This window comes from Macaca nemestrina, chromosome 8 (assembly GCF_043159975.1).
Source record: "Macaca nemestrina isolate mMacNem1 chromosome 8, mMacNem.hap1, whole genome shotgun sequence".
Lineage (NCBI taxonomy): Eukaryota > Metazoa > Chordata > Mammalia > Primates > Cercopithecidae > Macaca > Macaca nemestrina.
This window is the reverse complement of record NC_092132.1, coordinates 60,253,432-60,268,181: the sequence shown is the minus strand read 5'-3', so window position 1 is coordinate 60,268,181 and position 14,750 is coordinate 60,253,432. Positions and strand designations below refer to the sequence as shown.

Sequence of the window (14,750 nt, the reverse complement as noted above, 5' to 3'; positions counted from 1 at the left end):
ATCAAATACTAGATCTTATTCATTCTAACTTTATTTTTGTACCCATTAACCACCCTTGCTTTTCCTGCTGAATCTTATTAGATCATGAATTGTTTTCTTGATTTTGTTAATATTAAGATTATTATTTTGAATTCCATATCAGGCATTTCACACATTTCCTTTTCTTTGGGGCATGTTACTAGATAATTATTGTGTTCTTTTGGAGATGTTCTGTTTCCTTCCTGTTTTTTGTTTTGTTTTGGTTTGGTTTGGTTTTGGTTTTGGTTTTGGTTTCTTGTGGCCCTATGTTTATATCTGAACTTCTGGTGAAATAGTTACTTCTCCCAACTTTATGAAGTAGCTTCCATAATTAGAGACCTTTTCCTGTAAATGTGTCCTATAGTGTTAGTTAGGTAGGGTGCTTGGTTTTGTTTCTGGGTGGATGCAGTAGTGTAGTCTCTGCATGATTTCTTTGGCCATAATCAGTAACAGCAGTGTCTGCAAATGCCTCAGTGGTGTAGGCTGTGGTTGCTTGTGGAGGCTATGATGTGGCTTTGCTGAGGATGAGGACACTGGGAAGGTAGATCTCTCAGGTCCCTGAGAGGCATGCACAGGTGTGCAATAGCTATGCTGCTGGAAAGGGCAGGGTGTCAATGGTGGTAGTAGCGAGAACCAGGCAGACCAGTCCTTGGACCTCTGGGTGCCATGCAGGTGCATAGCAGCCCCACTGTTGAGGAAGGTAGGGTTGCTGGTGGTGGCAGTAGTAAGCCCCATGTAGGCTGATCTTCAGGCTCCCATGTGGTTCTGCTGCCAAAGGGACAAAGTTACCTGACAGCGGGGGCAGCAGGCCTTGTGTGAGCTGGTTGTTGGGCTCTGGTGATCCAATTTGAAGGGGGCAGGGTTGCTGACAACAGTGAGCTGGCTATGGGCAAGCCAGTTTTCAGCCCCTGGGTGGTTCCACTGCTGAAGGGGACAGAGTTGCTGATGGTAAGGGCAGCAGACCCCAGGTGGGCAGCTCTCAGGTTCTGAGAAGATCACACACTGGCTCCCACTCTCTTGAGGGCAACTTTCCTGCTGTGTTGGACCTCTTGTTCCCCAGAGTACAGGGCACTGTGTTGGCTTGGGTCCCAAGGTCATGGCTGCATCACTGGTGTCAAAACACTGCAGCCCTCTGGGTAGATGTGGTGTCATGTCAATGGTGCCCCAGGGATATGGAGATGCAAGGGCTATTAGGCCCCTGGGCAGGATGCAGTCTTGTGTTTGCTCCCCTCTCAAAATGGCACCAGGCTGCAGTAACCTGGGTGTCAGTGAGTTGGGAGGACCCAGTGTAAATTTCCTCTGTGGAATAATACAGTTTTGTGGACTCCAGGCAGCTCCCTGTATTGTGTTTGGGGCCTTCAGGGCTATTGGGCTCTCATAACTAGGACTGCAGGAATCTGTAGTAAGAGTGTGGATTGCTGAGGATCTCTTGCTTTACTTCTCCCTGAATGAGTTCTTCTAGTTAATCCTGGCCAGTTTGTTTGCTTTGCTCTCTATGGTCCTATCCCAAGCTTCCATGCCTCAGAGAGTCTCTGTCACTTCCTTGCTAAATTCCAGTGTTCTCTAGACACTCTATTCAACTTGTGGTTATCTATTTGTTGTTTTGGTCCTTCTGTTTTAGGGAGGTTAGTGCTGAGCACCTTTAGCCAGCCATCTTGATCTAAGTGTCAAAAACATCTGTATTGAATGCCTGCTACATGCCAGGAACTGTTCTAGGAGTCAGAAACATAGCAGTAACAATCAGAAAATTGTCCCTGTCTTGACACTGATGAAGCTGGAAGCTATCATCCTAAGCAAACTAACACAAGAAAAGAAAACCAAACACCACATGTTCTCACTCATAAGTGGGAGTTGAACAATCAGGACATATGGACACAGGGAGGGGAACAACACACACTGGAGCTAGAAAGGGTTGGGGGGTGGCAAGGGGAGGGAGAGTATCAGGACAAATAGCTAATGCATGTGGGGCTTAGTGGGCTAGTGAGTGCAGCCAACCACCATGGCACACAGATACCTTTGTAACAAACCTGCACATTCTGCACATGTAGCCTGAAACTTAAAGTTAAAAAAAAAATTAATTAAAGAAAAAGAAAATGTCCCTGTCTTCACAGAGCTTACATTCTAATAGAATCATAGAAATAGACAACAAATAATTAAATAAATAAATAATATGTCCAAGGATGATACTTACTATAAGTATGTATTGAGCAAGTTAAGGAAATAGAGTGGCTGTAGTAAGGCTACTTTACATAGGTACGCAAGGAGAGTTTTCTGATTAGTGGCATTTGAGAAGCAATGTGAAGTAAGGGGGAAATCAGGTACTGGGGGAAATGCCCTTCAGGAAGAAGTACAGCATGGCTGTAAATTAGGATCATGCCTTGTGGCTCCAAAGATCTACAAGGAGGCCTCTGTGATTTGAGCAAAGTAAGTCAGGCAAAGAGAGAAAGGAGATAACGTCAGTGAGAAAGGAAGAAAAGATTGAAGGCCAAATCATGCAAAGCTGACAGGCTGCTGAAAATTTCTGCTATCACGTTAAGTGTGATAAGATGACTTTTGAAGTTAATATGATTTGACTTAAGTTTTTAAAATATCTCTTTAGCTGTTGTTTTGATAATAGGCTATAGAAAATCAAGATTGGAAGACAAAAGACCAATTACAAACCAATTAAAATAATAATCAGTGGGGGCTTGAACCAGAGCAGTAGCAGTGGGGGTGTTAAGACAGAACTCAAAACTAAATGTATTTTGAAGCTAGAATAAATGTGGTATCTTGACAGGGTAGCTGTCAGGGATGATAGAAGAGAGTCATGCAGGATGATTTCAATGCTTTAGGCCAACATAATGGAAAGGGTTGAGTTGCCATTAATTGAGATGAGAAGACTGCCAATGTACCATGTTGGGAAGAAGATGAAGAGTCCAATTTTAAACATCTTGGGAAGATGGAATTGTCACACAGCAAACCCCAAAATTGAGGCTCAGGCCAGGAGGCCAAGTGGGTTGTTGACTTTGCACAGGAAAGAATTCAAGAGTGAGACAACAGAGTAAAATGAAAGCACGTTCATTAAGAAAACAAAAGAGTAAAAGGGTGGCTACTCCCTAGGCAGAGTAGCCCTCGTGGGTTGTTGGCTGGCCATCTTTATGGTTATTTCTTAATTTTATGCTAAATATGGGGTAGATTATTCATCAGTTTTCTGGGAAAAAAGCAGGGAGTGGAACTGAGGGTTCCTGCCCTTTTGGACCATGTAACTTCCAAACGTTGCCATGGCATTTGTAAACTGGTGGCAATGGTAGGAGTTTCTTTTAGCAGGCTTATCCATTATAATCAGTGCATAATGAGCGGTAAGAACAACCAGAGGTAGCTTTTGTTGCCATCTTGATTCTGACTGGTTTCTGCTGGCTTCTTTACAGCATTCTGTTTTATCAGCAGGGTCTTTGTAACCTGTGTCTTGAGAAACAAGTTTTGCTGAACTCCTGTCTCAGAATCAAAGGCAAAAGTGGTGGAGATGGCATGAGATAGGAGCATGAATAGATAATTCAGCCACAGAAATGGGAAGGAAGGCAGAATATTTTGACCCAGGTGCTGGTTGGTAGGTAGATTTGATAAAGGAGTTTGAGAAATTCTCTATATTTAAGTAAATAAAGTTAAGAATGAGGATGGAGACAGAGATGTAAGTTTTAGGATAGATAAAAAGCAAGAAATAATCATTCTAGAGAGAGAAAGATAGAAGGACTAGACGAGCAGTTCTCAAAGGGTGTTCTGTGAACACCTGAGATGGAGACCCTTCCAGCGGGGATCTGTCAAAAACTTTTCCTACTACTACTAACATGTTATTTACCTTTTTCACTAAGTAAACTAATATTTTTACAATGGCGAAATGAAGGGTAAAAATAGTGCTTCTTAGCACAAATCAAGGAAATAGAGCCAAACTGTATTAGTGCTCATTGTATTTTTTCCCACCATGCACGTGCAGGAAAAAAAAAAAAAAAGCTGGTTTCATTTAAGAATGTTCTTTTTTTGGCAAGGCACAGTGGCTCACAGCACTTTGTAATCCCAGCACTTTGGGAGGCCAAGGCAGGTGGATCACCTGAGGTCAGGAGTTTGACACTAGCCAGGACAACATGGTAAAAACCCATCTCTACTAAAAATACAAAAATTAGTCGGGCGTGGTGGTAGGCACCTGTAACCCCAGCTACTCAGGAGGCTGAAGCAGGAGAATCACTTGGACCCGGGAGGTGGAGGTTGCAGTGAGCCGAGATCACACCACCGCACTCCAGCCTGGGTGATAGAGAGGCAAGACTCCATCTCAAAAAAAAAAAAAAAAATTAAATGTAAATGGACAGTTTATTCGGGCTGAATTTGAAGACTGCAACCTGGGAGACATAGATTCAAGTTGCCCTAAATATATGCTCCCTAAAAATATTTTTGATGAAAGAATACAAAACATAAATTACATTAAATCTTGACTCTTTAAGTACCTACCTTAATGTTCTGTTGATAAAAGGGGAAGTATGTGTAAATTGCCACTGATGCCATCTAGAAATACAATTATTTCTTGGAAAAAAGCTTTCTTACAGTTGTTGAGTTGCAGGCTGAACTGGACATTTTTTCCCTTGGACCATCATCTTAAATTAAAACAATGACAAAAACACTATGGTTATTCACACTTGAGTATTAGGCGTATCTGTTGCCACTGATATAATCCACACTTTTAAGTGAAAAGTAGAATGCTAGAGATTTTTATCTGCTGTGATGAGACTGGTGGATTCACAATACTTAATGATTTTTTCAAGAGATCAGTGATGATACTGATGTATGTGATTTTTTTTATATCGAGTCAATGATGAAAAGATCATCAGAAATAATTGAACCCACATTTTCTAAATTAAGACTATATAATGTACAAAATCATGTATAGGTAGACTCATTCAATATGCAAGACAGGCCATTGGATTTTGATATTACAGTATGTGAAAAGTTCATTAAAATGATTTGCAATGCTGTTTTCCAACTAACCGTTAAGAAACAATTACACTTTGAGTTTTGACATATGTACTTATATTTCAGGAAAGAAATCCAGTTATCTTAAAAGGCTATTAAAATGTTCCTTGTTTTTTTTCCAAATATGCATCTGTGTAAGAATGGATTTTCTCCATACAGTTAGCCACAACATAGAACAACAAATTAAATACAAAAGCAAATATTAGAATCCAGCCATTATACCAGACATTAGAGATATTTGAAAAACTGCAAAACAATGCCATTCTTCTCACTATATTTTTTTGTTTTAGAAAATACAGTTCTTTCTTTAAATATAATTTATGTATAATATTATGTAATTGTTTCTTTTGTCACTTTAAATGAATTGTTACATTATATTTTAATGTCTTAGTTTTAATTTCCATTATGTAAAATATTAATAGATGTTACCCACTTAAGCAAAAGCTCTTTGGAGGCCTCCATAATTTTTAAGACTATAAAAGATTCTTGGAAAACTTAAGAAAATTGACAATTGCTAGACTTGAGAAATACAATATGAGAGCAAAAATTTATAATTACTATTTAATATTTTTGCTTCGGTAAAAAAGATATTTAGATTCACTTTTAACATACTTAACATTAATAATATACCTGATAACATTGTGTATACAGAATTATAGGAATTCAGTAGTGAAGAATCTGAAGAACCTAAAGATTCAGATTGCAATTAAAGATTATCTAGACCATTTCCCACATGACACTGAAACCTCTGGTTTTTATTCAAAGTTTTACTTCACCTTAGAGCTATTAAATTACTTTTTATACTCAAAGTTTGCATGTCCAGAGTAGTAACCTTGACTATTGTAATCTATATTTTCAGTTTTAAAACTGCCACCGAAGTCTTGACCATTTGTAGGGCAATGTAGTTGAACAAAGATAGCCAGCATAGTCAGTTCACATTTCCAGGCTTTCTGCTTCATCCTAGTTAGTGCTAACAAAGTTCTTACACAAGGTGGCTGTTGGGCTCTCTGTGGGACTTCCCAGGCACACCTTATGTAGACATGAGACATTATGTTTGTAGCTTCAAACCGGCCAGACACAGTGCCTCTTTTATAATAAATATTGTGTAATATTTCTTTATTATCTTGACATAAAATACGTTGGTAAGTTAGCCTACGTACACAACTAAATTAAAAACAAACAAGCATATAATTTATAATAGTAAAATAAAACAGAAAATAAAAGTAATTTATAATAAAAATAACACATAATTCAATCTATGAATGTGAATGATCAGTATGACTCAAAAGAAGATAAACCAAACTTAACAGATGCTTACACCTGCAATAATTAAGTACCTTACAAAGTCTGGATTGAAGACAAGTAAGAAGATTAAAAGTAATACTGTATGAGAAGTAAGGCTAATGAAAGAGGAGAGATAGAGACAGATATTAGGATAAAAGTTAGCATTTGAAAAGTAATAACAGACTATGCTCATTTGTATATAATCATATAAAGTAAGAAAAAGAAGTAAATTATCTTAGTCAAATAGAAATAACATGCCAAAATAAGGCATGAAGTATCAAAATAATTTCCTTGATAGGGTATCAGATAGGTGATGAGTAGGTATCACAGAACACCTCTTTCCTACCTAGAAAATTTGCCACATGTCAAAGCAATTATTGAGTCTAGTCCTTATAACAATGTTGGAGACAATATTTTATGGGGCAGAGAGAATGAAAAAAATAAAGATTACAAGAGTCTTTAGGGAAGCCTACAGAGAGTAGAGAGGAGATGAGACCAGTACTAAAATTTGAGTAACAAATAGGTATTCGTGAAGATGACAATGTAGAAAGTAAATGGTCTGTCAGAAAGACCAACATGGACAGTAGTAGTGAAGAGTGAGAAGCACATCTCTTCAGCAAGGCCAGCAAGAAAGTTGTGTGTGGGAAAGTCATGGAGATGCACCTTGAGAAAATTAGACTGAGAACAGATTGTAAAGGGAGGTGTGCTAAGAATCTGGATGTTATTCTATAGGCCAGGTGTTGGCAAACCAAAGCATAATGCACAAGTGTTAAGAAAATGTCAGTTTCAACATATCTGTAGCATTGGTTAGTGTAACTGAAAAACATCCACAATGTATTATAATTTTTACAATTGAATAAAATGTGCATCTATTTTACTATTATTGACATTGGACACATTTCTCAATTTATTTCGTAGTTCTAGTTCCTTTTTTCAAAGTATCGGTCAATTTTTATTCCCATTAGCCTATGAGAATGTTAATATTCTTATCAATTTTATGTGCTATTCATTTAATCAAGGAATTAACTATCTGTACATACTTAAAACATTTTTCCTAAAGGTTATTTGCCTTTTAATTTGCATATTTTCCTTTTTAGTCTACTTCAACTACCTCAATATCCTTAATTAAACAAGGCAGGAATTAAATCAATAAAAGACTTTTTATTAAATATGATTTATGTTTTTTAATGTAGTCAAATGTATTCATCTATTTATGATTTCCTTTATCCATTTGACATGGCAGACACTAAGAAAAATCCTCCACGTTAGACTTGGAACCCCTTGATACCACTATGTAACGATTTTCCTTCCCACAGAGAACAGACAAAATTTTATTCAGAATTTAATAAACCCCAAGTAAATTACTGAGTGATATTTAATATCCTGATCTAAAGTTGGGATTTAGATTTCATTTTCATATCCAAATATTTTTACACTACTTGCCAAGAAGTAGGTCACACCAAATCAGAAAGATCCCTATCTCTTTTGAAATGAGATACTAATTCAAAACATCTTCCAACTACTCTCATAAGTTAGAAATTTTAGGTCACATATAAAAGAAAAATGAATTAAACAGTTTTCTGAAGGAATTCATTGTTCTCCCACGGTAATCAGAAACTTGAGCAACTGAAATCCTTTTTAATTAAGCCTTGCTATGAAAACATGTGTGTATATTTATATATAGAAAATATGTCAACATTTATTTTTGTCTTTCGATTACTGTTAAATAAATAAAATTCTTCCTTAATGATTCATTCTAAACCTTAATTGTCATTGCACAATTCTACTGATGTAAATGTTAAATATACCTGGGTGACAAGAGCAAAACTCCATCTCAAAAAAAGAAAAAAGAATAGATTGTGGGCTGATTCTCAAATTTCACCTTAGAAATGTTAGTTTTTTAAAGCATATCCCTTATATAAGTTGCTGACTTGTCACAATACCTTTCTCTGTAAGTAAAAATTGAGGAGAAAAAAGTTGCTTGAGAGTTCTAGTCAGCTGAACTCTAGTTTAAAGTTGACTTTTTATTATTAGTTTTTTTAAAATCTCTGCAAAATAAATTATATTATATAAAGTAGAATTAGATCAATATCAACTTTTTTTTTTTTTTTTTTTTTTTTTTTTCAGACGCAGTCTCGCTTTGTCGCCCAGGCTGGAGTGCAGTGGCCGGATCTCAGCTCACTGCAAGCTCCGCCTCCCGGGTTTACGCCATTCTCCTGCCTCAGCCTCCCGAGTAGCTGGGACTACAGGCGCCCACCACCTCGCCTGGCTAGTTTTTTGTATTTTTAGTAGAGACGGGGTTTCACCGTATTAGCCAGGATGGTCTTGATTTCCTGACCTCGTGATCCGCCCGTCTCGGCCTCCCAAAGTGCTGGGATTACAGGCTTGAGCCACCGCGCCCGGCCAATATCAACATTTGATGTATCTTCAAAGCTCCCTACCAAAAATCATTAAGAAAACTTAACAATAAGAACAGTAAAGAAAGCGACCTAACACCTGCAATTCACATGCATGAAGTTGACTTCAAGTTCAGCATGTGTTGTTTGAAGATTGCATAAGGAAAACAATCAAAATGTCAACAGATATAAAAAGGCATAAAGTATGAAGCAACAGAGTGGGTTTTGAAGAATGAAAGTTACATAATATGACATAAGGAGGGTGGAGGAGCACAGCTGGTAGCTAGGTGAAGAGGTAAGGAGTTACGCAGGAAGGACCCAAAGAACCACGGCAGCCTTGAAACATGTCCAGCACAATTGTATACGGCTGTGGCCAATACTGTGCTGCAACCATCTGCTTTTATGTCTCTTGGTTTCTCCTCTTCATGCTTTGTCTTCCCCAGCATTCCCTATTTATCTCAAAACTTCTTTGCTTTATCACAAAGTTAGAGTCAGCTTTAGAGGACAACAGGGGTTGAAGGGAGGAGGCAGGTGTGTACTCCAACTTTTCTTATCATGTCCCTTTTCTCAAAGAAAGTGTAGCACAAAGAAGCAAACCCATGTATCTCAGTGACTTTCCCTTCAGCAAGACCAGGGGATCTATCATATTGAAGATTTGCACTGCTGTGTTAAAATCCAGTTAGGTTCTTCAAGCAAACAAAAAATAAATGAGGTTGATGCTTTGTAACAATATCTGCAGCAGTTTTTTCCATAGTGGGTGGGGCATGTGATTCGAAGTATGCAATACTATTACAAAATTTCAAGGAAAAAGATTGTCCTTGGAGTGGGAAAATGACAAATAAGACAAAGAAGGGGAACCCATACAAGTTTAAAAGTGTCAAGACAAATTCCCATGTAGGAAAAGTAATGACTGGCATTAAACCAGCTGTCTCAAAGATAAAGAGTATGGCCATGTTCCATAAAAAAAATAGATACCACCTTTGTGTTTACATATAGCTTATACCACATAATAATATAACTCTTAGTTCAAATTAGGAGCTCCTTGTATCCAGAAAACAACTTTTATTCAACTTTTTGTTTTCAACTCCTAGTTTACTACCAGGAACATGATAAATACACAGAAAAATATTTACTGAATAAATAAATCTCTAGTCTCTCTTATTATCAAGCATACACTTTCACAAAATGTCTAGCTTAGATTAGAAGTATAGTCTGCTCCTGAATAGAATTTTCAAATCTGTTTCAAGTCAACTGACCTATTCAGTAATCCAACTGCTAAAGTTGTACCTATAATAATATGCTCTAACAATATGAGAGCCAGGACAGTAGATATACCTTAAACAGACTGTGGTAACTGGACAATGGTAGCATAAAAAAGTAGCAAGAACGAAGTTCGTTTAAGATACATCACATATTGTAAATATATATAAAACATTACTTGTTAAACTCTGAAAACAAAAGTAGACAGTAGCTAAAAGCAATAGTGCCTTGATATTAACAAGACTGATCAAATGTTCATCTTGACATGACTTAGGCTTGCTTGACTAGGACAAGGAGGCTCTAAACTCTGTGTGAACTTTCTTCACTGTCAACTCCATCTCAGGTTCAGACTTCACCCCTCTGCCATGCTCCCATGCACTCACATGCCTGACTACAGACATTTCCTACCTCAACTTTCTTGTTATTGCAATGTTTGACTCAGTTCCTTAAATTTCAAGATCACCCCCAGCAGTTTTCCACACTCTCCTCTTTCCATGCCCACCTATCCCCCAGTCTCTGCATATAAAAGCTTTCCCTACCCACTCCTTCCTTGAAATGTTTCTGGAAATAGGGTTTTGAGCTCTATTACAATAGTCTTCTATTGCAATTACCCCTTAATGAAAGTCTTTCTTTACCAATTCCTAGACTTCCTCTCTTTCACTGACCGTGCAAAATTCTATAACTAATCTAATTCTGGCTTAGGAAGACACTGTGTAACTCTGAGCATGAAAACACTCCACCTCTTGAGACCTCTCAATTTCCCATCTAACGAAATCGCATTTGCATGGGGATTAATGGTCCCTGATGCCCTCTCTTGCACCATGGCTCTGAGTCGAGGATACCAGTTGTTCCTGGAAGAAGAAATAGCTAATCACGCATCAGTCAGGTTTTACTGCTTTGCTTGTTTCTGGCTATGTGAACCTTGGCATTTTATCCCTTTACACTCTCTACTAAGCTCATTATCCATCTTCTGGGGAGCTGAGCTTCTAGCTCATGGAACATAACATCATTGTACACAAACAAAATGCTGGCATGCCACACGGGAGTAAACAGATGAGTGACTCAAAGATGGAGGCAAGCAGTCTGGAAGCTATGGCAGCCCACGGCTCCCTCCAGGTTCTCACATAGAGAACAACATTTTTCCCACTTCTGAATCCCATTCACAGGACACACCAGTGTGTTCTGGAACAAACATCAGGAAACTCAGCCCTAAGGAGTTTTGGAATGTTGGATTCTGTTCTAGACATTTGAGTATACCAGAGCAGTTCTGGACAATCACAATTGCCTTGACTGGACTCTCTGGGATTATTTCCCCAAAGTTTAGAACCCCTATGAAATAATCAACTTTCTTTAGATCTTCTATTAAGCTTAAATATCCTTGGAGATGTAAATTCAGTGAGGACCCTATTTCCTCTTTCCCTCCGCTTCTTTCTCAAGCAAAACTGGAAAAAAAATAAAAATAGAATAACTCTCTATTCAGAATATAACTGTGGTTCTGAGGATAGAGATTCCCATATTTGCAAACAGAGAAATTTGGGTCCTGAGGTTAGACAGTTGATTGATCTGTAAGCTACACTTTCTTAACCTATAAATAAGAGGGGAGCAATAATGCCTACTTCATGGTGTCATTTGATGGATTAAATGACATAATGCATGCAAAGTGTTTAGGAGAGGTGTGTTCCATATGAATAGGAAGACTTCAATAAATTTACTTCCAGCTTCAACAGCTAATTCTTACACTGCCTCCTAGATTTCTGTCTTTCTTAACAATGACCAAACTTGTGCAGACAACATTTGATAGCACAGCCACTTAGAAAAACATTACTCAAATGTAAAGATTCTATGTTGCATCACCCTGACTGAGATTCACATGTCAAGATTTATTCACTGCTTCATATATACCAAGCTCTTTACCAAACACCTTCTTATATTCATTCCATTTATTCCTCACCACAAATCTGTATGGGTTATTTTTATCTCATTTATAGAAAGAGAAACTCAAAGCTAGACATGTTAAGAGACATATACAAGATCCCAAAGCTAATAAGGAGAAATGCCATGTCTCAGTGCCTTTTACCAGAGATTGTAAAGCTAGCTAGAGTCAAGAAAGAATTTTCTCCATGTTTCTCTTTGCCAAAGGCAGAAGTGTCTCCTGCCTGAGCAGTGAGGTCTGCCACCTGCAGAAACATTTGAGCAGTAATATAATTAAACCTTCCCTTTAAACTCATAGTTTGGTGCAATTTTTTTAATTAATAAAATTTATTTTTAGAGCAGCTTTAGGTTCACAGCAAAATTGATTTGGAAAGTACAGAGTTCACATGTATCTCCTGTTCCCACACAAGCACAATCTCTTCCGCTATCAGCATCACACACAAAAATAGTACATTGTTACATGTGATGAACCTACGTTGACACATTATTATTACCCAAAGCCCATAGTTTATATTAGATTCCACTTTTGGTGTTGTACATTATATGGGTTTCGACAAATGTACAATGACATGTATTCACTACTGTAGTATGATACAGAGTAGTTTTACTGCCCTAAAAAAAAATCCTCTGTTCTCTGTCTATTCATCCGCCTCCCCAACCTACCCACTGGCAACTAATAATCATTTTATTGTCTTCATAGTTTTGCCATACCAGAATGTCATGAATTTGGAATCATACAGTGTGTAGCCTTTTTAGATGGCTTCTTTCATAAATGTTCCATTACGTTTCTTCCATGTCTTTTTATGGCTTGACAGCTCACTTCTTTATAGCACTGAATAATATTCCTTTGTATAGCTGTACCACAGTTTATAGATGCATTCCTATTGAAAGGCATCTGGATTGCCTCCAAGTTTGGGCAATAATGAACAAACTGCATAAATACCCATGTGCAGGTTTTTGTGTGGACATGTTTTCAAATCCTTTGAGTATATACCACAAACTGTGATTGCTGGATCATATGGTACGAATATGGCTCATTTTGTGAGAAACTGTCAACTGTCTTCCAAGGTGGCTGTATCATTTTACATTTCCAACACCAATAAATGATGAGAGTTCTCGTTGTTGCATATTCTAGCCTGCAAATGGTGTTTTCAGTGTTCTTGATTCTGACTGTTCTAAGTGTATAATGGTATCTCAGTGTTTTAATTTGCAATTCCCTAATAATATAATGATGAATATTTTTATATGCTTACTTGTGATGTGTCTATCTTCTTTTCTTTTCTTTTTTTTTTTTTTTTTTTTTTTTGAGACAGAGTTTCACTCTTGTTCCCCAGGCTGGAGTGCAATGGCATGATCTCGGCTCACCACAACCTCCGCCTCCCAGGTTCAAATGATTCTCCTGCCTCAACCTCCCTGACAGGCATGCGCCACCATGCCCGACTAATTTTGTATTTTTAGTGGAGACGGGGTTTCTCCATGTTGGTCAGGCTAGTCTCAAACTCCCAACCTCAGGTGATCCGCCCACCTCAGCCTCCCAAAGTGCTGGGATTACAGGCATGAGCCACTGCGCTCAGCCTATCTTCTTTTCTTAGTTCAAGTCTTTTGCTCATTTTAACAGGTTGCTCATTTTCTTATTGTTGAGTTTTAAGTTCTTTGTTTATTTTGGCTGACAGTCCTGTATATCCTTTGCAAATATTTTCTTATAGCCTATAATTTGTCTACTCATTTTCTAGAATGAGTTAGAAAAAATTCCCTCTGCTTCTTCCTTCAAAGAGATTGTAGATAATTAGTGAAATATCTTTTTTAAATATTTGGTAGAATTCACCAATGAACCTATCTGGGCGTGGGGCCTTCTATTTTGCAAAGTTTTGATTGATTCCATTTCTTTAATAAACATAGACATATCCAAACTGCCTATTTCTTCTTGTGTGAGCTTTGACAGATTGTCTTTGAAGAAATTGCTCCATTTATTTCATCTAGGTTATTAAATGTGTGGCCAGAGAGTTGTTCATGGTATTCCTTTGTTATCCTTTTTATGTCTATGGGATCAATATTATGTCCTCTCTTTCATTTCTGATATTAGTAACCCCTCTCTCTTTTTTTCTTAGTTAGCCTGACTGGAAGTTTATTGACTTTAATGATCTTTCCAAAGAATCAGCTTTTGGTTTTGTTAATTTTCTCTATTAATTTCCTGTTTTCAATTTCATTGTTTCCTGCATATATATATATATATGCATAAAAATATATATATATATATATATATTTTTTTTTTTTGAGATGGAGTCTTCCTCTGTCAACCCAGGTTGGAGAGCAGTGGTGCAATCTTGGCTCACTGCAATCTCTGCCTGCCAGATTCAGCAATTCTTCTGCCTCAGCCTCCCGACTAGCTGGGATTACAGGCGTCTGCCACCACATCTGGCTAATTTTTGTATTTTTAGTAGAGATGGGGTTTCACCATGTTGGCTAGGCTGGTCTCAAACTCCTGATCTCAGGTAATCCACCCTCCTTGGCCTCCCAAAGTGCTGGGATTATAGGCATGAACCACCATGCCCAGCCTGTTTCCTGCCCTAATTTTTATTTTTTATTTTTTTCTGCTTACTTTGGACTTAATTTATTCTACTTTTCTAGCTTTCTATAGTGGAAGCTTAGATTAATTTTAGATCTTTCTTTTTTCAAATTTTAGATCTTTCTTTTTTACAATGCTATAAATTTTCCTCTAAGTATTGCTTTCTCTGTATCCCCTATTTTAATAACTTGTATTTTCATTTTCATTTAGTTCAAAATATTTTTAATTCATCTTGAGATTTCTTCTTTCACCCATGGGTTATTTATAAGAATGTTGCTTAATCTCCAAATATGTGG

At 37.5% G+C, this 14,750-nt stretch overlaps 1 long non-coding RNA gene across 1 annotated transcript in view; it reads right to left on the bottom strand.

Moving 5' to 3' along the window:
* LOC105477133 (uncharacterized) overlaps window positions 1-14,750 on the bottom strand; it is an 86,680-nt gene that overhangs the window by 42,978 nt on the left and 28,952 nt on the right. Inside the window, exon 2 of the long non-coding RNA XR_984489.2 lies at window positions 4,498-4,640. This is a non-coding gene — a long non-coding RNA (uncharacterized lncRNA). The remainder of the gene's footprint in view (window positions 1-4,497; window positions 4,641-14,750) is intronic.